This window comes from Schistocerca americana, chromosome X (genome assembly GCF_021461395.2).
Source record: "Schistocerca americana isolate TAMUIC-IGC-003095 chromosome X, iqSchAmer2.1, whole genome shotgun sequence".
Classification (NCBI taxonomy): Eukaryota; Metazoa; Arthropoda; class Insecta; order Orthoptera; family Acrididae; genus Schistocerca; species Schistocerca americana.
Window position 1 is genome coordinate 9,742,294 of NC_060130.1, and position 26,215 is coordinate 9,768,508.

Genomic DNA, 26,215 nt, shown 5'->3' on the forward strand with positions numbered 1-26,215 from the left:
TCAAGATGACTGACTCTTCTTACTGTCTATGTTTTGAACCATTCCTTTGTCACTAGTTATAGATTCCGATTCTTCACGTCAGACTTACTGTATCCCTTGGACCTTCTTATTGACGACGAAACACAGAAATAGCATCGGAATTAAATAGAAAAGGCACAATGCCGACTTAAGTACAAGAAGACTAACCCTTCCTATTGTCTATGTTTTGAACCTTTCCTGTGACACTATTTATAGGTTCCGATGATTCACTTCAGGTTTACTGTATCCCTCTGACCTTCGTATTGACGATGAAACACAGAAATTGCATAGGAATTAAATAGAAAAGGCACAATGTTGACTTAAGTACAAGTAGACTGCCTCTTCTTACTGCCTATGTTTTGAACCATTCCTGTGACACTAGTTATAGATTCTGATGCTTCACTTCAGGTTTACTGTATCCCGCTGACCTTCTTATTGACGATGAAACACAGAAATTGCATCGGAATCAAATAGAAAAGCAACAATGCCAACTTAAGTACAAGAAGAATGACTCTTCCTACTGTCTATGTTTTGAACCATTAATGTGACACTAGTTATAGATTCCGATTCTTCACTTCAGGTTTACTGTATCCCTCTGACCTTCTTATTGACGATGAAACACAGATATTGCATCGGAAATAAATACAAAAGGCACAATGCCGACTCAAGTACAATTAGACTGACTCTTCTTACTGTCTATGTTTTGAATTATTCCTGTGACACTAGTTATAGATTCCGATGCTTCACTTCAGGTTTACTGTATCCCTCTGACCTTCTTATTGACGATGAAACACAGAAATTGCATCGGAATTAAATACAAAAGGCACAATGCCGACTTAAGTACATGTAGACTGACTCTTCCTACTAACTATGTTTTGAACCTTTCCTGTGACACTAGTTGTAGGTTCCGATGATTCACTACAGGCTTACTGTAACCCTCTGACCTTCTTATTGACGATGAAACACAGAAATCGCATCGGAATAAAATAGAAAATGCACAATGCCGACTTAAGTACAAGAAGAATGACTCTTACTGCTGTCTATAATTTGAACCATTATTGTGACACTAGTTATAGATTCCGATGCTCAACTTCAGGTTTACTGTATCCCTCTGACCTTCTTATTGATGATGAAACGCAGAAATTGTATCGGAAATAAATACAAAAGGCACAATGCCGACTAAAGTACAAGAAGACTGACTCTTCCTTCTGTCTATGTTTTGGACCATTCCTGTGACACTAGTTATAGATTCTGATGCTTCACTTCAGGTTTACTGTATCCCTCTGACCTTCTTATTGACGAAGAAACACAGAAACTGCATCGGAATTAAATACAAAAGGCACAATGCCGACTTAAGTACATGTAGACTGACTCTTCTTATTGTCTGTGTTTTGAACCATTCCTGTGACACTACTTATAGATTCCGATGATTCACGTCAGGTTTACTGTATCCCTTGGACCTTCTTATCGACGATGAAACACAGAAATTGCATCGGAATTAAATACAAAAGGCAGAATGCCGACTTAAGTTCTAGAAGACTGACTCTTCTTACTGTCTATGTTTTGACCCATTCCTTTGTCACTAGTTATAGATTCCGATTCTTCACGTCAGACTTACTGTATCCCTTGGACCTTCTTATTGACGACGAAACACAGAAATTGCATCGGAATTAAGTAGAAAAGGCACAAAGCCGACTTAAGTACAAGAAGACTAACCCTTCCTATTGTCTATGTTTTGAACCTTTGCTGTGACACTATTTATAGGTTCCGATGATTCACTTCAGGTTTGCTGTATCCCTCTGACCTTCTTATTGACGATGAAACACAGAAATTGCATAGGAATTAAATAGAAAAGGCACAATGCTGACTTAAGTACAAGTAGACTGCCTCTTCTTACTGCCTATGTTTTGAACCATTCCTGTGACACTAGTTATAGATTCTGATGCTTCACTTCAGGTTTACTGTATCCCTCTGACTTTCTTATTGACGATGAAACACAGAAATTTCATCGGAATTAAATACAAAAGGCACAATGCCGACTTAAGTACATGTAGACTGACTCTTCCTACTGTCTATGTTTTGAACCATTCCTGTGACACTAGTTATAGATTCCGATGATTCACTTCAGGTCTACTGTATCCCTCTGACCTTCTTATTGACGATGAAACACAGAAATTGCATCGGAATTAAATAGAAAAGCAACAATGCCAACTTAAGTACAAGAGGAATGACTCTTCCTACTGACTATGTTTTGAACCATTAATGTGACACTAGTTATAGATTCCGATGCTTCACTTCAGGTTTACTGTATCCCTCTGACCTTCTTATTGACGATGGAACACAGATATTGCATCGGAAATAAATACAAAAGGCACAATGCCGACTCAAGTACAAGTAGACTGACTCTTCTTACTGTCTATGTTTTGAATTAATCCTGTGACACTAGTTATAGATTCCGATGCTTCACTTCAGGTTTACTGTATCCCTCGGACCTTCTTGTTGACGATGAAACACAGAAATTGCATCGGAATTACATACAAAAGGCACAATGCCGACTTAAGTACATGTAGACTGTCTCTTCCTACTGTCTATGTTTTGAACCTTTCCTGTGACACTAGTTGTAGGTTCCGATGATTCACTACAGGTTTACTGTATCCCTCTGACCTTCTTATTGACAATGAAACACAGAAATTGCATCGGAATAAAATAGAAAAGGCACAATGCCGACTTAAGTACAAGAAGAATGACTCTTACTGCTGTCTATGATTTAAACCATTCCTGTGACACTAGTTGTAGATTCCGATGCTCCACTTCAGGTTTACTGTATCCCTCTGACCTTCTTATTGATGATGAAACGCAGAAATTGTATCGGAAATAAATACAAAAGGCACAATGCCGACTAAAGTACAATAGGACTGACTCTTCCTTCTGTCTATGATTTGGACCATTCCTGTGACACTAGTTATAGATTCTGATGCTTCACTTCAGGTTTATTGTATCCCTCTGACCTTCTTATTGACGAAGAAACACAGAAACTGCATCGGAATTAAATACAAAAGGCACAATGCCGACTTAAGTACATGTAGACTGACTCTTCTTATTGTCTGTGTTTTGAACCATTCCTGTGACACTACTTATAGATTCCGATGATTCACGTCAGGTTTACTGTATCCCTTGGACTTTCTTATTGACGACGAAACACAGAAATTGCATCGGAATTAAATAGAAAAGGCACAATGCCGTCTTAAGTACAAGAAGACTGACTCTTCCTAATGTCTACGTTTTAAACAATTCCTGTGACACTAGTTATTGATTCCGCTGCTTCACTTCAGGTTTACTGTATCCCTTTGGCCTCCTTATTGACGATGAAACACAGAATTTGCATCGGAATTAGATACAAAAAGCACAATGCCCACTTAAGTACAACAGGACTGACTCTGCTTGCTGTCTATGTTTTGAAACATTCCTGTAACACTAGTTATAGATTCCGATGCTTCACTTCAGATTTACTGTATCCCTTGGACCTTCTTATCCACGATGAAACACAGAAATTTCATCGGAATTAAATACAAAAGGCAGAATGCCGACTTAAGTTCAAGATGACTGACTCTTCTTACTGTCTATGTTTTGAACCATTCCTTTGTCACTAGTTATAGATTCCGATTTTTCACGTCAGACGTACTGTATCCCTTGGACCTTCTAATTGACGACGAAACACAGAAATAGCATCGGAATTAAATAGAAAAGGCACAATGCCGACTTAAGTACAAGAAGACTAACCCTTCCTATTGTCTATGTTTTGAACCTTTCCTGTGACACTATTTATAGGTTCCGATGATTCACTTCAGGTTTACTGTATCCCTCTGACCTTCTTATTGACGATGAAACACAGAAATTGCATAGGAATTAAATAGAAAAGGCACAATGCTGACTTAAGTACAAGTAGACTGCCTCTTCTTACTGCCTATGTTTTGAACCATTCCTGTGACACTAGTTATAGATTCTGATGCTTCACTTCAGGTTTACTGTATCCCTCTGACCTTCTTATTGACGATGAAACACAGAAATTGCATCGGAATCAAATAGAAAAGCAACAATGCCAACTTAAGTACAAGAAGAATGACTCTTCCTACTGTCTATGTTTTGAACCATTAATGTGACACTAGTTATAGATTCCGATTCTTCACTTCAGGTTTACTGTATCCCTCTGACCTTCTTATTGACGATGAAACACAGATATTGCATCGGAAATAAATACAAAAGGCACAATGCCGACTCAAGTACAAGTAGACTGACTCTTCTTACTGTCTATGTTTTGAATTATTCCTGTGACACTAGTTATAGATTCCGATGCTTCACTTCAGGTTTACTGTATCCCTCTGACCTTCTTATTGACGATGAAACACAGAAATTGCATCGGAAATAAATACAAAAGGCACAATGCCGACTTAAGTACATGTAGACTGACTCTTCCTACTGTCTATGTTTTGAACCTTTCCTGTGACACTAGTTGTAGGTTCCGATGATTCACTACAGGTTTACTGTATCCCTCTGACCTTCTTATTGACGATGAAACACAGAAATCGCATCGGAATAAAATAAATAAGGCACAATGCCGACTTAAGTACAATAAGAATGACTCTTACTGCTGTCTATAATTTGAACCATTCCTGTGACACTAGTTATAGATTCCGATGCTCCACTTCAGGTTTACTGTATCCCTCTGACCTTCTTATTGATGATGAAACGCAGAAATTGTATCGAAAATAAATACAAAAGGCACAATGCCGACTAAAGTACAAGAAGACTGACTCTTCCTTCTGTCTATGTTTTGGACCATTCCTGTGACACTAGTTATAGATTCTGATGCTTCACTTCAGGTTTACTGTATCCCTCTGACCTTCCTATTGACGAAGAAACACAGAAACTGCATCGGAATTAAATACAAAAGGCACAATGCCGACTTAAGTACATGTAGACTGACTCTTCTTATTGTCTGTGTTTTGAACCATTCCTGTGACACTACTTATAGATTCCGATGATTCACGTCAGGTTTACTGTATCCCTTGGACTTCCTTATTGACGACGAAACACAGAAATTGCATCGGAATTAAATAGAAAAGGCACAATGCCGTCTTAAGTACAAGAAGACTGACTCTTCTTACTGTCTATTTTTTAACCATTCCTGTGACATTAGTTATAGATTCCGATACTTCACTTCAGGTCTACTGTATCCCTCTGACCTTCTTATTGACGATGAAACACATAAATTGCATCGGAATTAAATACAAAAGGCACAATGCCGACTCAAATACAAGTTGACTGGCTCTTCTTACTCTCTATGTTTTGAACATTTCCTGTGAGACAGGTTTTAGATTCAGATGCTTCACTATAGGTTTACTGCATCTCTTGGACCTTCTTATTGACGATGAAACACAGAAATCGCATCGGAATTAAATAGAAAAGGCACAATGCCGACATAAGAACAGGAAGACTGACCCTTCTTACTGTCTATGTTTTGAACCATTCCTGTGACACTAGTTGCAGATTCCGATGCTTCACTTCAGGTATACTGTATCCCTTGGACCTTCTTATTGCCGATGAAACACCGAAATTGCATCGGAATTGAATACGAAATGCACAATGCCGACTTAAGTACAAGAAGACTGACCGTTCTTACTGACTGTGTTTTGAACCATTCCTGTGACACCACTTATTGATTCCGATGCTTCGCTTCAGGCTTACTGTATCCCTCTTACCTTCTTATTGACGATGAAACACAGAAATTCCATCGGAATTAAATAGAAAAGGCACAATGCCGACTTAAGTACAAGAAGACTGACTCTTCCTACTGGCTATGTCTTGAACCATTCCTGTGACACTAGTTATAGATTCTGATGCTTCACTTCAGGTTTACTGTATCCCTCTGACCTTCTTATTGTCGATGAAACACAGAAATTGCATCGGAATTAAATACAAGAGGCACAATGCCGACTCAAGTACAAGAAGACTGACTTTTCCCACGGTCTATGTTTTGAACCATTCCTGTGACACTAGTTATAGATTCCGATGCTTCACTTCAGGTTTACTGTATCCCTCTGACCTTCTTATTGACGATGAAACACAGAAATTGCATCGGAATTAAATACAAAAGGGACAATGCTGACTTAAGTACAAGAAGATTGACTCTTCTTACTGACTATGTTGTGATCATTTCCTGTGAGACCAGTTTTTGATTCCGATGCTTCATTATACGTTTACTGTATCCCTTGGACCTTCGTATTGACGATGAAACACAGAAATTGCATCGGAATTAAATACTAAGGGCACAATGCCTACTTAAGCACAAGAAGACTGACTCTTCTTACTGTCTATCTTTTAACCATTCCTGTGACACTAGTTATAGATTCCGATGCTTCACTTCAGATTTACTGTAACCCTCTGACCTTCTTATTGACGATGAAACACAGAAATTGCGTCGGAATTAAATAGAAAAGGCACAATGCTGACTTAAGTACAAGTAGACTGCCTCTTCTTACTGTCTATGTTTTGAACCATTCCTGTCACACTAGTTATAGATTCTGATGCTTCACTTCAGGTTTACTGTATCCCTCTGACCTTCTTATTGACGATGAAACACAGAGATTTCATCGGAATTAAACACAAAAGGCACAATGCCGACTTAAGTACATGTAGACTGACTCTTCCTACTGTCTATGTTTTGAACCATTCCTGTGGCACTAGTTATAGGTTCCGATGATTCACTTCAGGTTTACTGTATCCCTCTGACCTTCTTATTGACGATGAAACACAGAAATTACATCGGAATTAAATAGAAAAAGAACAATGCCAACTTAAGTACAAGAAGAATGACACTTCCTACTGTCTATGTTTTGAACCATTAATGTGACACTAGTTATAGATTCCGATTCTTCACTCCAGGTTTACTGTATCCCTCTGACCATCTTATTGACGATGAAACTCAGATATTGCATCGGAAATAAATACAAAAGGCACAATGCCGACTCAAGTACAAGTAGACTGACTCTTCTTACTGTCTATGTTTTGAATCGTTCCTGTGTCACTAGTTATAGATTCCGATGCTTCACATCAGGCTTACTGTATCCCTCTGACATTCTTATTGACGATGAAACACAGAAATTGCATCGGAATTAAATACAAAAGGCACAATGCCGACTTAAGTACATGTAGACTGACCCTTCCTACTGTCTATGTTTTGAACCTTTCCTGTGACACTAGTTATAGATTCCGATGATTCACTTCAGGTTTACTGTATCACTCTGACCTTCTTATTGACGCTGAAACACAGAAATTGCATCGGAAGTAAATAGAAAAGGCACAATGCCGACTTAAGTACAAGAAGAATGACTCTTACTGCTGTCTATGTTTTGGACCATTCCTGTGACACTAGTTATAGGTTCTGATGCTTCACTTCAGGTTTACTGTATCCCTCTGACCTTCTTATTGACGAAGAAACACAGAAACTGAATTGGAATTAAATACAAAAGGCACAATGCCGACTTAAGTACATGTAGACTGTATCTTCTTATTGTCTATGATTTGAACCAATCCTGTGACACTACTTATAGATTCCGATGATTCACATCAGGTTTACTCTATCCCTTGGTCTTTCTTATTGACGACAAAACACAGAAATTGCATCGGAATTAAATAGAAAAGGCACAATGCCGACTTAAGTACAAGAAGACTGACTCTTCCTAATGTCGACGTTTTAAACCAGTCCTGTGACACTAGTTATTGATTCCGCTGCTTCACTTCAGGTTTACTGTATCCCTCTGGCCTCCTTATTGACGATGAAACACAGAAATTGCATCGGAATTAGATACAAAAAGCACAATGCCCACTTAAGTACAACAGGACTGACTCTGCTTGCTGTCTATGTTTTGAAACATTCCTGTAACACTAGTTATAGATTCCGATGCTTCACTTCAGATTTACTGTATCCCTTGGACCTTCTTATTCACGACGAAACACAGAAATTGCATCGGAATTTAATTGAAAAGGCACAATGCCTTTAGTTACAAGATGACTGACTCTTCTTACTGTCTATGATTTGAACTATTCCTGTGACACTAGTTATAGATTCCGATGCTTCACTTCAGGTTTACTGTATCCCTTGGACCTTCTTCTTGACGATGAATCACAGAAATTGCATCGGAATTTAATAGAAAAGGCACAATGCCGACTTATGTACAAGAAGACTGACTCATCTTACTGTCTATGTTTTGAACCTTTCCTGTGACACCACTTATAGATTCCGATGCTTCGCTTCAATTTTACTGTATCCTTCTGGCCTTCTTATTGACGATGAAACACAAAAATTGCATCGGAATGAAATGCAAAAGGCACAATGTCGACTTAAGTACAAGAAGACTGACACTTCTTACTGTCTATGTTTTGAAACATTCCTGTGACACTAGTTATAGATTCCGATGCTTCACTTCAGGTTTACTGTATCCCTTGGACCTTCTTATTGACGATGGAACACAGAAATTGCATCGGAATTGAATTCAAAAAGCACAATGCCAACTTATGTACAAGAAGACTGACTCTTCTTACTGTCTATTTTTTAACCATTCCTGTGTCATTAATTATAGATTCCGATGCTTCACTTCAGGTTTACTGTATCCCTCTGACCTTCTTATTGACGATGAAACACATAAATTGCATCGGAATTAATTACAAAAGGCACAATGCCGACTCAAATACAAGTTGACTGGCTCTTTTTGCTCTCTATGTTTTGAACATTTCCTGTGAGACAGGTTTTAGATTCCGATGCTTCACTATAGCTTTACTGCATCCCTTGGACCTTCTTATTGACGATGAAACACAGAAATCGCATCGGAATTAAATAGAAAAGGCACAATGCCGACTTAAGAACAGGAAGACTGACTCTTCTTACTGTCTATGTATTGAACCATTCCTGTGACACTAGTTATAGATTCCGATGATTCACTTCAGGTTTACTGTATCCCTTGGACCTTCTTATTGCAGATGAGACACCGAAATTGCATCGGAATTGAATACGAAATGCACAATGCCGACTTAAGTACAAGAAGACTGACCGTTCTTACTGACTATGTTTTGAACCATTCCTGTGACACCACTTATTGATTCCGATGCTTCACTTCCGGTTTACTGTATCCCTCTTACCCTCTTATTGACGATGAAACACAGAAATTCCATCGGAATTAAATAGAAAAGGCACAATGCCGACTTATGTACAAGAAGACTGACTCTTCCTACTGGCTATGTCTTGAACCATTCCTGTGACACTAGTTATAGATTCTGATGCTTCACTCCAGGTTTACTGTATCCCTCTGACCTTCTTATTGTCGATGAAACACAGAAATTGCATCGGAATTAAATACAAGTGGCACAATGCCGACTCAAGTACAAGAAGACTGACTTTTCCCACGGTCTATGTTTTGAACCATTCCTGTGACACTAGTTATAGATTCCGATGCTTCACTTCAGGTTTACTGTATCCCTCTGACCTTCTTATTGACGATGAAACACAGAAATTGCATCGGAATTAAATACAAAAGGGACAATGCTGACTTAAGTACAAGAAGATTGACTCTTCTTACTGACTATGTTGTGATCATTTCCTGTGAGACCAGTTTTTGATTCCGATGCTTCATTATACGTTTACTGTATCCCTTGGACCTTCGTATTGACGATGAAACACAGAAATTGCATCGGAATTAAATACTAAGGGCACAATGCCTACTTAAGTACAAGAAGACTGACTCTTCTTACTGTCTATCTTTTAACCATTCCTGTGACACTAGTTATAGATTCCGATGCTTCACTTCAGATTTACTGTAACCCTCTGACCTTCTTATTGACGATGAAACACAGAAATTGCGTCGGAATTAAATAGAAAAGGCACAATGCTGACTTAAGTACAAGTAGACTGCCTCTTCTTACTGTCTATGTTTTGAACCATTCCTGTGACACTAGTTATAGATTCTGATGCTTCACTTCAGGTTTACTGTATCCCTCTGACCTTCTTATTGACGATGAAACACAGAGATTTCATCGGAATTAAATACAAAAGGCACAATGCCGACTTAAGTACGTGTAGACTGACTCTTCCTACTGTCTATGTTTTGAACCATTCCTGTGGCACTAGTTATAGGTTCCGATGATTCACTTCAGGTTTACTGTATCCCTCTGACCTTCTTATTGACGATGAAACACAGAAATTACATCGGAATTAAATAGAAAAACAACAATGCCAACTTAAGTACAAGAAGAATGACACTTCCTACTGTCTATGTTTTGAACCATTAATGTGACACTAGTTATAGATTCCGATTCTTCACTCCAGGTTTACTGTATCCCTCTGACTTTCTTATTGACGATGAAACTCAGATATTGCATCGGAAAAAAATACAAAAGGCACAATGCCGACTCAAGTACAAGTAGACTGACTCTTCTTACTGTCTATGCTTTGAATCATTCCTGTGACACTAGTTATAGATTCCGATGCTTCACATCAGGTTTACTGTATCCCTCTGACATTCTTATTGACGATGAAACACAGAAATTGCATCGGAATTAAATACAAAAGGCACAATGCCGACTTAAGTACATGTAGACTGACTCTTCCTACTGTCTATGTTTTGAACCTCTCCTGTGACACTAGTTATAGATTCCGATGATTCACTTCAGGTTTACTGTATCACTCTGACCTTCTTATTGACGCTGAAACACAGAAATTGCATCGGAAGTAAATAGAAAAGGCACAATGCCGACTTAAGTACAAGAAGAATGACTCTTACTGCTGTCTATGTTTTGGACCATTCCTGTGACACTAGTTATAGATTCTGATGCTTCACTTCAGGTTTACTGTATCCCTCTGACCTTCGTATTGACGAAGAAACACAGAAACTGCATTGGAATTAAATACAAAAGGCACAATGCCGACTTAAGTACATGTAGACTGTATCTTCTTATTGTCTATGATTTGAACCAATCCTGTGACACTACTTATAGATTCCGATGATTCACATCAGTTTTACTCTATCCCTTGGACTTTCTTATTGACGACAAAACACAGAAATTGCATCGGAATTAAATAGAAAAGGCACAATGCCGACTTAAGTACAAGAAGACTGACTCTGACTAATGTCGACGTTTTAAACCAGTCCTGTGACACTAGTTATTGATTCCGCTGCTTCACTTCAGGTTTACTGTACCCCTCTGGCCTCCTTATTGACGATGAAACACAGAAATTGCATCGGAATTAGATACAAAAAGCACAATGCCCACTTAAGTACAACAGGACTGACTCTGCTTGCTGTCTATGTTTTGAAACATTCCTGTAACACTAGTTATAGATTCCGATGCTTCACTTCAGATTTACTGTATCCCTTGGACCTTCTTATTCACGACGAAACACAGAAATTGCATCGGAATTTAATTGAAAAGGCACAATGCCTTTAGTTACAAGATGACTGACTCTTCTTACTGTCTATGATTTGAACTATTCCTGTGACACTAGTTATAGATTCCGATGCTTCACTTCAGGTTTACTGTATCCCTTGGACCTTCTTATTGACGATGAATCACAGAAATTGCATCGGAATTTAATAGAAAAGGCACAATGCCGACTTATGTACAAGAAGACTGACTCATCTTACTGTCTATGTTTTGAACCTTACCTGTGACACCACTTATAGATTCCGATGCTTCGCTTCAATTTTACTGTATCCTTCTGGCCTTCTTATTGACGATGAAACACAAAAATTGCATCGGAATTAAATGCAAAAGGCACAATGTCGACTTAAGTACAAGAAGACTGACACTTCTTACTGTCTATGTTTTGAACCTTTCCTGTGACACTAGTTATAGATTCCGATGATTCACTTCAGGTTTACTGTATCACTCTGACCTTCTTATTGACGCTGAAACACAGAAATTGCATCGGAAGTAAATAGAAAAGGCACAATGCCGACTTAAGTACAAGAAGAATGACTCTTACTGCTGTCTGTGTTTTGGACCATTCCTGTGACACTAGTTATAGATTCTGATGCTTCACTTCAGGTTTACTGTATCCCTCTGACATTCTTATTGACGATGAAACACAGAAATTGCATCGGAATTAAATACAAAAGGCACAATGCCGACTTAAGTACATGTAGACTGACTCTTCCTACTGTCTATGTTTTGAACCTTTCCTGTGACACTAGTTATAGATTCCGATGCTTCACTTCAGGTTTACTGTATCCCTTGGACCTTCTTATTGAGGATGAAACACAGAAATTGCATCGGAATTAATTACAAAAGGCACAATGCCGACTCAAATACAAGTTGACTGGCTCTTTTTGCTCTCTATGTTTTGAACATTTCCTGTGAGACAGGTTTTAGATTCCGATGCTTCACTATAGCTTTACTGCATCCCTTGGACCTTCATATTGACGATGAAACACAGAAATCGCATCGGAATTAAATAGAAAAGGCACAATGCCGACTTAAGAACAGGAAGACTGACTCTTCTTACTGTCTATGTATTGAACCATTCCTGTGACACTAGTTATAGATTCCGATGATTCACTTCAGGTTTACTGTATCCCTTGGACCTTCTTATTGCTGATGAGACACCGAAATTGCATCGGAATTGAATACGAAATGCACAATGCCGACTTAAGGACAAGAAGACTGACCGTTCTTACTGACTATGTTTTGAACCATTCCTGTGACACCACTTATTGATTCCGATGCTTCACTTCCGGTTTACTGTATCCCTCTTACCCTCTTATTGACGATGAAACACAGAAATTCCATCGGAATTAAATAGAAAAGGCACAATGCCGACTTATGTACAAGAAGACTGACTCTTCCTACTGGCTATGTCTTGAACCATTCCTGTGACACTAGTTATAGATTCTGATGCTTCACTCCAGGTTTACTGTTTCCCTCTGACCTTCTTATTGACGATGAAACACAGAAATTGCATCGAAAATAAATACAAAAGGCACATTGCCGACTTAAGTACAAGTAGACAGATTCTTCTTACTGTCTATGCTTTGAACCATTCCTGTGACACTAGTTATAGATTCTGATACTGCACTGCAGGTTTACTGTCTCCCTCTGACCTTCTTATTGACGACGAAACACAGAAATTGCATCGGAATTAAATAGAAAAGGCACAATGCCGACTTAAGTACAATAAGTCTGACTCTTCCTACTGTCTATGTTTTGAACCATCCCTGTGACACTAGTTATAGATTCCGATGCTTCACTTCAGGTTTACTATATCTCTCTGACCTTCTTATTGACGATAAAACACAGAAATTGCATCGGAATTAAATAGAAAAGGCACAATGCCGACTTAAGTAGAAGAAGACTGACTCTTCTTACTGACTATGGTTTGAACCATTCCTGTGTCACTAGTTATAGATTCCGATGCTTCACTTTAGGTTTACTGTGTCCCTTGGACCTTCTTATTGACGATGAAACACAGAAATTGCATCGGAAATAAATACAAAAGGCACAATGACGACTAAAGTACAAGAAGACTGACTCTTCTTACTGACTATGTTTTTAACCATTCCTGTGACAGTAGTTATGGATTCCGATGCCTCATTTCAGGTTTACTGTATCCCTTGGATCTTCTTATTGATAACGAAACACAGAAATTGCATCGGAATTAAATAGAAAAGGCACAAAACCGACTTAAGTACAAGGAGACGGACTCTTCCTAATGTCTGTGTTTTGAACCATTCCTGTGTCACTAGTTAAAGATTCCGATGCCTCACTTCAGGTTTACTGTATCCCTCTGACCTTCTTATTGACGATGAAACACAGATAGTGCATCAGAATTAAATAGAAAAGGCACAATGCCGACTTAAGTACAAGAAGACTGACTCTTCTTACTGACTATGTTTTGAACCATTCCTGTAACACTAGTTATAGACTCCGATGCTTCACTTCAGGTGTACTGTATCCCTCTGACCTTCTTATTGATGATGAAACACAGAAATTGCATCGGAATTAAATAGAAAAGGCACAATGCAGACTTAAGTACAAGAAGACTAACTCTTTTTACTGACTATGGTTTGGACCATTCCTGTGACACTAGTTATAAACTCCGATGCTTCACTTCAGGTTTACTGTATCCCTCTGACCTTCTTATTGATGATGATACGCAGAAATTGCATCGGAATTAAATACAAAAGGCACATTGCCGACTCAAGTACAAGAAGACTGACTCTTCCTACTGTCAATGTTTTGAACCATTCCTGTGACACTAGTTATAGATTCTGATGCTTCACTTCAGGTTTACCGTATCCCTCTGACCTTCTTATCGGCGATGAAACACAGAAATTGCATCGGAATTAAATAGAAGAGGCACAATGCCGACTTAAGTACAAGAAGACTTTACTCTTCTTACTGTCTATGATTTGAACCATTCCTGTGACACTAGTTATAGATTCCGATGCTTCACTTCAGGTGTACTGTATCCCTTGGACCTTCGTATTGACGATGAAACACAGAAATTGCATCGGAATTAAATACAAAAGGCACAATGCCAACTTAAGTACAAGTAGACAGATTCTTCTTACAGTCTATGTCTGAACCATTCCTATGACACTATTTATAGATTCTGATACTTCACTTCAGGTTTACTGTATCCCTTGGACCTTCTTATTGACGTTATAACACCGAAATTGCATCGGAATTAAATACGAAAGGCACAATGCCGACTTAAGTACAAGAAGACTGACTATTCTTACTGTCTATGTTTTGAACCGAACCTGTGACACTAGTTATAGTTTTCGATGCTTCACTTCAGGTTTACTGTGTCACTTGGACCTCGTTATTGACGATGAAACACCGAAATTGCATCGGAATTAAGTACGAAAGGCACAATGCCGACTTAAGTACAAGAAGACTGTCTCTTCTTACTGTCTATGTTTTGAATCATTCCTGTGACACTAGTTATAGATTCCGATGCTTCACTTCAGGTTTACTGTATCCCTTGGACCTTCTTATTGACGATGAAACACAGAAATTGCATCGGAATTAAATACAAAAAGCACAATGCCAACTTATGTACAAGAAGACTGACTCTTCTTACTGTCTATTTTTTAACCATTCCTGTGACATTAATTATAGATTCCGATGCTTCACTTCAGGTTTACTGTATCCCTCTGACCTTCTTATTGACGATGAAACACATAAATTGCATCGGAATTAATTACAAAAGGCACAATGTCGACTCAAATACAAGTTGACTGACTCTTTTTGCTCTCTACGTTTTGAACATTTCCTGTGAGACAGGTTTTAGATTCCGATGCTTCACTATAGCTTTACTGCATCCCTTGGACCTTCTTATTGACGATGAAACACAGAAGTCGCATCGGAATTAAATAGAAAAGGCACAATGCCGACTTAAGAACAGGAAGACTGACTCTTCTTACTGTCTATGTATTGAACCATTCCTGTGACACTAGTTATAGATTCCGATGATTCACTTCAGGTTTACTGTATCCCTTGGACCTTCTTATTGCCGATGAGACACCGAAATTGCATCGGAATTGAATACGAAATGCACAATGCCGACTTTAGTACAAGAAGACTGACCGTTCTTACTGACTATGTTTTGAACCATTCCTGTGACACCACTTATTGATTCCGATGCTTCACTTCCGGTTTACTGTATCCCTCTGACCTTCTTATTGACGATGAAACACAGAAATTGCATCGGAAATAAATACAAAAGGCACAATGCCGACTTAAGTACATGTAGACTGACTCTTCCTACTGTCTATGTTTTGAACCTTTCCTGTGACACTAGTTGTAGGTTCCGATGATTCACTACAGGTTTACTGTATCCCTCTGACCTTCTTATTGACGATGAAACACAGAAATCGCATCGGAATAAAATAAATAAGGCACAATGCCGACTTAAGTACAATAAGAATGACTCTTACTGCTGTCTATAATTTGAACCATTCCTGTGACACTAGTTATAGATTCCGATGCTCCACTTCAGGTTTACTGTATCCCTCTGACCTTCTTATTGATGATGAAACGCAGAAATTGTATCGAAAATAAATACAAAAGGCACAATGCCGACTAAAGTACAAGAAGACTGACTCTTCCTTCTGTCTATGTTTTGGACCATTCCTGTGACACTAGTTATAGATTCTGATGCTTCACTTCAGGTTTACTGTATCCCTCTGACCTTCCTATTGACGAAGAAACACAGAAACTGCATCGGAATTAAATACAAAAGGCACAATGCCGACTTAAGTACATGTAGACTGACTCTTCTTATTGTCTGTGTTTTGAACCATTCCTGTGACACTACTTATAGATTCCGATGATTCACGTCAGGTTTACTGTATCCCTTGGACTTCCTTATTGACGACGAAACACAGAAATTGCATCGGAATTAAATAGAAAAGGCACAATGCCGTCTTAAGTACAAGAAGACTGACTCTTCCTAATGTCTACGTTTTAAACAATTCCTGTGACACTAGTTATTGATTCCGCTGCTTCACTTCAGGTTTACTGTATCCCTTTGGCCTACTTATTGACGATGAAACACAGAAATTGCGTCGGAATTAGATACAAAAAGCACAATGCCCACTTAAGTACAACAGGACTGACTCTGCTTGCTGTCTATGTTTTGAAACATTCCTGTAACACTAGTTATAGATTCCGATGCTTCACTTCAGATTTACTGTATCCCTTGGACCTTCTTATTCACGACGAAACACAGAAATTTCATCGGAATTTACTTGAAAAGGCACAATGCCGACTTAAGTTCAAGAAGACTAACCTTTCCTATTGTCTATGTTTTGAACCATTAATGTGACATTAGTTATAGATTCTGATGCTTCACTTCAGGTTTACTGTATCCCTCTGACCTTCTTATTGACGATGAAACACAGAAATTGCATCGGAATTAAATACAAAAAGCACAATGCCGACTTATGTACAAGAAGACTGACTCTTCTTACTGTCTATTTTTTAACCATTCCTGTGACATTAGTTATAGATTCCGATACTTCACTTCAGGTCTACTGTATCCCTCTGACCTTCTTATTGACGATGAAACACATAAATTGCATCGGAATTAAATACAAAAGGCACAATGCCGACTCAAATACAAGTTGACTGGCTCTTCTTACTCTCTATGTTTTGAACATTTCCTGTGAGACAGGTTTTAGATTCAGATGCTTCACTATAGGTTTACTGCATCTCTTGGACCTTCTTATTGACGATGAAACACAGAAATCGCATCGGAATTAAATAGAAAAGGCACAATGCCGACATAAGAACAGGAAGACTGACCCTTCTTACTGTCTATGTTTTGAACCATTCCTGTGACACTAGTTGTAGATTCCGATGCTTCACTTCAGGTATACTGTATCCCTTGGACCTTCTTATTGCCGATGAAACACCGAAATTGCATCGGAATTGAATACGAAATGCACAATGCCGACTTAAGTACAAGAAGACTGACCGTTCTTACTGACTGTGTTTTGAACCATTCCTGTGACACCACTTATTGATTCCGATGCTTCGCTTCAGGCTTACTGTATCCCTCTTACCTTCTTATTGACGATGAAACACAGAAATTCCATCGGAATTAAATAGAAAAGGCACAATGCCGACTTAAGTACAAGAAGACTGACTCTTCCTACTGGCTATGTCTTGAACCATTCCTGTGACACTAGTTATAGATTCTGATGCTTCACTTCAGGTTTACTGTATCCCTCTGACCTTCTTATTGACGATGAAACACAGAAATTGCATCGGAATTAAATACAAAAGGGACAATGCTGACTTAAGTACAAGAAGATTGACTCTTCTTACTGACTATGTTGTGATCATTTCCTGTGAGACCAGTTTTTGATTCCGATGCTTCATTATACGTTTACTGTATCCCTTGGACCTTCGTATTGACGATGAAACACAGAAATTGCATCGGAATTAAATACTAAGGGCACAATGCCTACTTAAGCACAAGAAGACTGACTCTTCTTACTGTCTATCTTTTAACCATTCCTGTGACACTAGTTATAGATTCCGATGCTTCACTTCAGATTTACTGTAACCCTCTGACCTTCTTATTGACGATGAAACACAGAAATTGCGTCGGAATTAAATAGAAAAGGCACAATGCTGACTTAAGTACAAGTAGACTGCCTCTTCTTACTGTCTATGTTTTGAACCATTCCTGTCACACTAGTTATAGATTCTGATGCTTCACTTCAGGTTTACTGTATCCCTCTGACCTTCTTATTGACGATGAAACACAGAGATTTCATCGGAATTAAACACAAAAGGCACAATGCCGACTTAAGTACATGTAGACTGACTCTTCCTACTGTCTATGTTTTGAACCATTCCTGTGGCACTAGTTATAGGTTCCGATGATTCACTTCAGGTTTACTGTATCCCTCTGACCTTCTTATTGACGATGAAACACAGAAATTACATCGGAATTAAATAGAAAAAGAACAATGCCAACTTAAGTACAAGAAGAATGACACTTCCTACTGTCTATGTTTTGAACCATTAATGTGACACTAGTTATAGATTCCGATTCTTCACTCCAGGTTTACTGTATCCCTCTGACCATCTTATTGACGATGAAACTCAGATATTGCATCGGAAATAAATACAAAAGGCACAATGCCGACTCAAGTACAAGTAGACTGACTCTTCTTACTGTCTATGTTTTGAATCGTTCCTGTGTCACTAGTTATAGATTCCGATGCTTCACATCAGGCTTACTGTATCCCTCTGACATTCTTATTGACGATGAAACACAGAAATTGCATCGGAATTAAATACAAAAGGCACAATGCCGACTTAAGTACATGTAGACTGACTCTTCCTACTGTCTATGTTTTGAACCTTTCCTGTGACACTAGTTATAGATTCCGATGATTCACTTCAGGTTTACTGTATCACTCTGACCTTCTTATTGACGCTGAAACACAGAAATTGCATCGGAAGTAAATAGAAAAGGCACAATGCCGACTTAAGTTCAAGAAGAATGACTCTTACTGCTGTCTATGTTTTGGACCATTCCTGTGACACTAGTTATAGGTTCTGATGCTTCACTTCAGGTTTACTGTATCCCTCTGACCTTCTTATTGACGAAGAAACACAGAAACTGAATTGGAATTAAATACAAAAGGCACAATGCCGACTTAAGTACATGTAGACTGTATCTTCTTATTGTCTATGATTTGAACCAATCCTGTGACACTACTTATAGATTCCGATGATTCACATCAGGTTTACTCTATCCCTTGGTCTTTCTTATTGACGACAAAACACAGAAATTGCATCGGAATTAAATAGAAAAGGCACAATGCCGACTTAAGTACAAGAAGACTGACTCTTCCTAATGTCTACGTTTTAAACCAGTCCTGTGACACTAGTTATTGATCCCGCTGCTTCACTTCAGGTTTACTGTATCCCTCTGGCCTCCTTATTGACGATGAAACACAGAAATTGCATCGGAATTAGATACAAAAAGCACAATGCCCACTTAAGTACAACAGGACTGACTCTGCTTGCTGTCTATGTTTTGAAACATTCCTGTAACACTAGTTATAGATTCCGATGCTTCACTTCAGATTTACTGTATCCCTTGGACCTTCTTATTCGCGACGAAACACAGAAATTGCATCGGAATTTAATTGAAAAGGCACAATGCCTTTAGTTACAAGATGACTGACTCTTCTTACTGTCTATGATTTGAATTATTCCTGTGACACTAGTTATAGATTCCGATGCTTCACTTCAGGTTTACTGTATCCCTTGGACCTTCTTCTTGACGATGAATCACAGAAATTGCATCGGAATTTAATAGAAAAGGCACAATGCCGACTTATGTACAAGAAGACTGACTCATCTTACTGTCTATGTTTTGAACCTTTCCTGTGACACCACTTATAGATTCCGATGCTTCGCTTCAATTTTACTGTATCCTTCTGGCCTTCTTATTGACGATGAAACACAAAAATTGCATCGGAATGAAATGCAAAAGGCACAATGTCGACTTAAGTACAAGAAGACTGACACTTCTTACTGTCTATGTTTTGAAACATTCCTGTGACACTAGTTATAGATTCCGATGCTTCACTTCAGGTTTACTGTATCCCTTGGACCTTCTTATTGACGATGAAACACAGAAATTGCATCGGAATTAAATTCAAAAAGCACAATGCCAACTTATGTACAAGAAGACTGACTCTTCTTACTGTCTATTTTTTAACCATTCCTGTGTCATTAATTATAGATTCCGATGCTTCACTTCAGGTTTACTGTATCCCTCTGACCTTCTTATTGACGATGAAACACATAAATTGCATCGGAATTAATTACAAAAGGCACAATGCCGACTCAAATACAAGTTGACTGGCTCTTTTTGCTCTCTATGTTTTGAACATTTCCTGTGAGACAGGTTTTAGATTCCGATGCTTCACTATAGCTTTACTGCATCCCTTGGACCTTCTTATTGACGATGAAACACAGAAATCGCATCGGAATTAAATAGAAAAGGCACAATGCCGACTTAAGAACAGGAAGACTGACTCTTCTTACTGTCTATGTATTGAACCATTCCTGTGACACTAGTTATAGATTCCGATGATTCACTTCAGGTTTACTGTATCCCTTGGACCTTCTTATTGCAGATGAGACACCGAAATTGCATCGGAATTGAATACGAAATGCACAATGCCGACTTAAGTACAAGAAGACTGACCGTTCTTACTGACTATGTTTTGAACCATTCCTGTGACACCACTTATTGATTCCGATGCTTCACTTCCGGTTTACTGTATCCCTCTTACCCTCTTATTGACGATGAAACACAGAAATTCCATCGGAATTAAATAGAAAAGGCACAATGCCGACTTATGTACAAGAAGACTGACTCTTCCTACTGGCTATGTCTTGAACCATTCCTGTGACACTAGTTATAGATTCTGATGCTTCACTCCAGGTTTACTGTATCCCTCTGACCTTCTTATTGTCGATGAAACACAGAAATTGCATCGGAATTAAATACAAGTGGCACAATGCCGACTCAAGTACAAGAAGACTGACTTTTCCCACGGTCTATGTTTTGAACCATTCCTGTGACACTAGTTATAGATTCCGATGCTTCACTTCAGGTTTACTGTATCCCTCTGACCTTCTTATTGACGATGAAACACAGAAATTGCATCGGAATTAAATACAAAAGGGACAATGCTGACTTAAGTACAAGAAGATTGACTCTTCTTACTGACTATGTTGTGATCATTTCCTGTGAGACCAGTTTTTGATTCCGATGCTTCATTATACGTTTACTGTATCCCTTGGACCTTCGTATTGACGATGAAACACAGAAATTGCATCGGAATTAAATACTAAGGGCACAATGCCTACTTAAGTACAAGAAGACTGACTCTTCTTACTGTCTATCTTTTAACCATTCCTGTGACACTAGTTATAGATTCCGATGCTTCACTTCAGATTTACTGTAACCCTCTGACCTTCTTATTGACGATGAAACACAGAAATTGCGTCGGAATTAAATAGAAAAGGCACAATGCTGACTTAAGTACAAGTAGACTGCCTCTTCTTACTGTCTATGTTTTGAACCATTCCTGTCACACTAGTTATAGATTCTGATGCTTCACTTCAGGTTTACTGTATCCCTCTGACCTTCTTATTGACGATGAAACACAGAGATTTCATCGGAATTAAATACAAAAGGCACAATGCCGACTTAAGTACGTGTAGACTGACTCTTCCTACTGTCTATGTTTTGAACCATTCCTGTGGCACTAGTTATAGGTTCCGATGATTCACTTCAGGTTTACTGTATCCCTCTGACCTTCTTATTGACGATGAAACACAGAAATTACATCGGAATTAAATAGAAAAACAACAATGCCAACTTAAGTACAAGAAGAATGACACTTCCTACTGTCTATGTTTTGAACCATTAATGTGACACTAGTTATAGATTCCGATTCTTCACTCCAGGTTTACTGTATCCCTCTGACCTTCTTATTGACGATGAAACTCAGATATTGCATCGGAAAAAAATACAAAAGGCACAATGCCGACTCAAGTACAAGTAGACTGACTCTTCTTACTGTCTATGCTTTGAATCATTCCTGTGACACTAGTTATAGATTCCGATGCTTCACATCAGGTTTACTGTATCCCTCTGACATTCTTATTGACGATGAAACACAGAAATTGCATCGGAATTAAATACAAAAGGCACAATGCCGACTTAAGTACATGTAGACTGACTCTTCCTACTGTCTATGTTTTGAACCTCTCCTGTGACACTAGTTATAGATTCCGATGATTCACTTCAGGTTTACTGTATCACTCTGACCTTCTTATTGACGCTGAAACACAGAAATTGCATCGGAAGTAAATAGAAAAGGCACAATGCCGACTTAAGTACAAGAAGAATGACTCTTACTGCTGTCTATGTTTTGGACCATTCCTGTGACACTAGTTATAGATTCTGATGCTTCACTTCAGGTTTACTGTATCCCTCTGACCTTCGTATTGACGAAGAAACACAGAAACTGCATTGGAATTAAATACAAAAGGCACAATGCCGACTTAAGTACATGTAGACTGTATCTTCTTATTGTCTATGATTTGAACCAATCCTGTGACACTACTTATAGATTGCGATGATTCACATCAGTTTTACTCTATCCCTTGGACTTTCTTATTGACGACAAAACACAGAAATTGCATCGGAATTAAATAGAAAAGGCACAATGCCGACTTAAGTACAAGAAGACTGACTCTTCCTAATGTCGACGTTTTAAACCAGTCCTGTGACACTAGTTATTGATTCCGCTGCTTCACTTCAGGTTTACTGTACCCCTCTGGCCTCCTTATTGACGATGAAACACAGAAATTGCATCGGAATTAGATACAAAAAGCACAATGCCCACTTAAGTACAACAGGACTGACTCTGCTTGCTGTCTATGTTTTGAAACATTCCTGTAACACTAGTTATAGATTCCGAAGCTTCACTTCAGATTTACTGTATCCCTTGGACCTTCTTATTCACGACGAAACACAGAAATTGCATCGGAATTTAATTGAAAAGGCACAATGCCTTTAGTTACAAGATGACTGACTCTTCTTACTGTCTATGATTTGAACTATTCCTGTGACACTAGTTATAGATTCCGATGCTTCACTTCAGGTTTACTGTATCCCTTGGACCTTCTTATTGACGATGAATCACAGAAATTGCATCGGAATTTAATAGAAAAGGCACAATGCCGACTTATGTACAAGAAGACTGACTCATCTTACTGTCTATGTTTTGAACCTTACCTGTGACACCACTTATAGATTCCGATGCTTCGCTTCAATTTTACTGTATCCTTCTGGCCTTCTTATTGACGATGAAACACAAAAATTGCATCGGAATTAAATGCAAAAGGCACAATGTCGACTTAAGTACAAGAAGACTGACACTTCTTACTGTCTATGTTTTGAACCTTTCCTGTGACACTAGTTATAGATTCCGATGATTCACTTCAGGTTTACTGTATCACTCTGACCTTCTTATTGACGCTGAAACACAGAAATTGCATCGGAAGTAAATAGAAAAGGCACAATGCCGACTTAAGTACAAGAAGAATGACTCTTACTGCTGTCTGTGTTTTGGACCATTCCTGTGACACTAGTTATAGATTCTGATGCTTCACTTCAGGTTTACTGTATCCCTCTGACATTCTTATTGACGATGAAACACAGAAATTGCATCGGAATTAAATACAAAAGGCACAATGCCGACTTAAGTACATGTAGACTGACTCTTCCTACTGTCTATGTTTTGAACCTTTCCTGTGACACTAGTTATAGATTCCGATGCTTCACTTCAGGTTTACTGTATCCCTTGGACCTTCTTATTGAGGATGAAACACAGAAATTGCATCGGAATTAATTACAAAAGGCACAATGCCGACTCAAATACAAGTTGACTGGCTCTTTTTGCTCTCTATGTTTTGAACATTTCCTGTGAGACAGGTTTTAGATTCCGATGCTTCACTATAGCTTTACTGCATCCCTTGGACCTTCATATTGACGATGAAACACAGAAATCGCATCGGAATTAAATAGAAAAGGCACAATGCCGACTTAAGAACAGGAAGACTGACTCTTCTTACTGTCTATGTATTGAACCATTCCTGTGACACTAGTTATAGATTCCGATGATTCACTTCAGGTTTACTGTATCCCTTGGACCTTCTTATTGCTGATGAGACACCGAAATTGCATCGGAATTGAATACGAAATGCACAATGCCGACTTAAGGACAAGAAGACTGACCGTTCTTACTGACTATGTTTTGAACCATTCCTGTGACACCACTTATTGATTCCGATGCTTCACTTCCGGTTTACTGTATCCCTCTTACCCTCTTATTGACGATGAAACACAGAAATTCCATCGGAATTAAATAGAAAAGGCACAATGCCGACTTATGTACAAGAAGACTGACTCTTCCTACTGGCTATGTCTTGAACCATTCCTGTGACACTAGTTATAGATTCTGATGCTTCACTCCAGGTTTACTGTTTCCCTCTGACCTTCTTATTGACGATGAAACACAGAAATTGCATCGAAAATAAATACAAAAGGCACATTGCCGACTTAAGTACAAGTAGACAGATTCTTCTTACTGTCTATGCTTTGAACCATTCCTGTGACACTAGTTATAGATTCTGATACTTCACTGCAGGTTTACTGTCTCCCTCTGACCTTCTTATTGACGACGAAACACAGAAATTGCATCGGAATTAAATAGAAAAGGCACAATGCCGACTTAAGTACAATAAGTCTGACTCTTCCTACTGTCTATGTTTTGAACCATCCCTGTGACACTAGTTATAGATTCCGATGCTTCACTTCAGGTTTACTATATCTCTCTGACCTTCTTATTGACAATAAAACACAGAAATTGCATCGGAATTAAATAGAAAAGGCACAATGCCGACTTAAGTAGAAGAAGACTGACTCTTCTTACTGACTATGGTTTGAACCATTCCTGTGTCACTAGTTATAGATTCCGATGCTTCACTTTAGGTTTACTGTGTCCCTTGGACCTTCTTATTGACGATGAAACTCAGAAATTGCATCGGAAATAAATACAAAAGGCACAATGACGACTAAAGTACAAGAAGACTGACTCTTCTTACTGACTATGTTTTTAACCATTCCTGTGACAGTAGTTATGGATTCCGATGCCTCATTTCAGGTTTACTGTATCCCTTGGATCTTCTTATTGATAACGAAACACAGAAATTGCATCGGAATTAAATAGAAAAGGCACAAAACCGACTTAAGTACAAGGAGACGGACTCTTCCTAATGTCTGTGTTTTGAACCATTCCTGTGTCACTAGTTAAAGATTCCGATGCCTCACTTCAGGTTTACTGTATCCCTCTGACCTTCTTATTGACGATGAAACACAGATAGTGCATCAGAATTAAATAGAAAAGGCACAATGCCGACTTAAGTACAAGAAGACTGACTCTTCTTACTGACTATGTTTTGAACCATTCCTGTAACACTAGTTATAGACTCCGATGCTTCACTTCAGGTGTACTGTATCCCTCTGACCTTCTTATTGATGATGAAACACAGAAATTGCATCGGAATTAAATAGAAAAGGCACAATGCAGACTTAAGTACAAGAAGACTAACTCTTTTTACTGACTATGGTTTGGACCATTCCTGTGACACTAGTTATAAACTCCGATGCTTCACTTCAGGTTTACTGTATCCCTCTGACCTTCTTATTGATGATGATACGCAGAAATTGCATCGGAATTAAATACAAAAGGCACATTGCCGACTCAAGTACAAGAAGACTGACTCTTCCTACTGTCAATGTTTTGAACCATTCCTGTGACACTAGTTATAGATTCTGATGCTTCACTTCAGGTTTACCGTATCCCTCTGACCTTCTTATCGGCGATGAAACACAGAAATTGCATCGGAATTAAATAGAAGAGGCACAATGCCGACTTAAGTACAAGAAGACTTTACTCTTCTTACTGTCTATGATTTGAACCATTCCTGTGACACTAGTTATAGATTCCGATGCTTCACTTCAGGTTTA